This window comes from Carlito syrichta, unplaced genomic scaffold (genome assembly GCF_000164805.1).
Source record: "Carlito syrichta isolate Samal-C Ts95f unplaced genomic scaffold, Tarsius_syrichta-2.0.1 Scaffold304390, whole genome shotgun sequence".
Classification (NCBI taxonomy): Eukaryota; Metazoa; Chordata; class Mammalia; order Primates; family Tarsiidae; genus Carlito; species Carlito syrichta.
Genome location: NW_007248486.1, coordinates 217993 through 218283, shown reverse-complemented (window position 1 = coordinate 218283; position 291 = coordinate 217993).

Genomic DNA, 291 nt, shown 5'->3' with positions numbered 1-291 from the left:
GGCTGATTTTTTGATTTATTGTAGAGATGAGGTCTCGCTGCCCAGACAGGTCTCAAACCTGTGGGCTCGGCAATCCACTCACCTCAGCCTCCCAAAGGCCACATCTTTATAATAATAAAAAAAACAGCTGGGTGGCTCAGCCTGTAATCCCGCGCTTTTGGGAGGCTGAGGTGAGTGGATTGCCTGAGCCTGCGGGTTCAAGACCCGCCTGGACAGGTGAGACCTCATCTCTACAATAAATCAAAAAATCAGCCGGGCGTGGTAGCGCGCGCCTGTAATTCTGGCTACTCG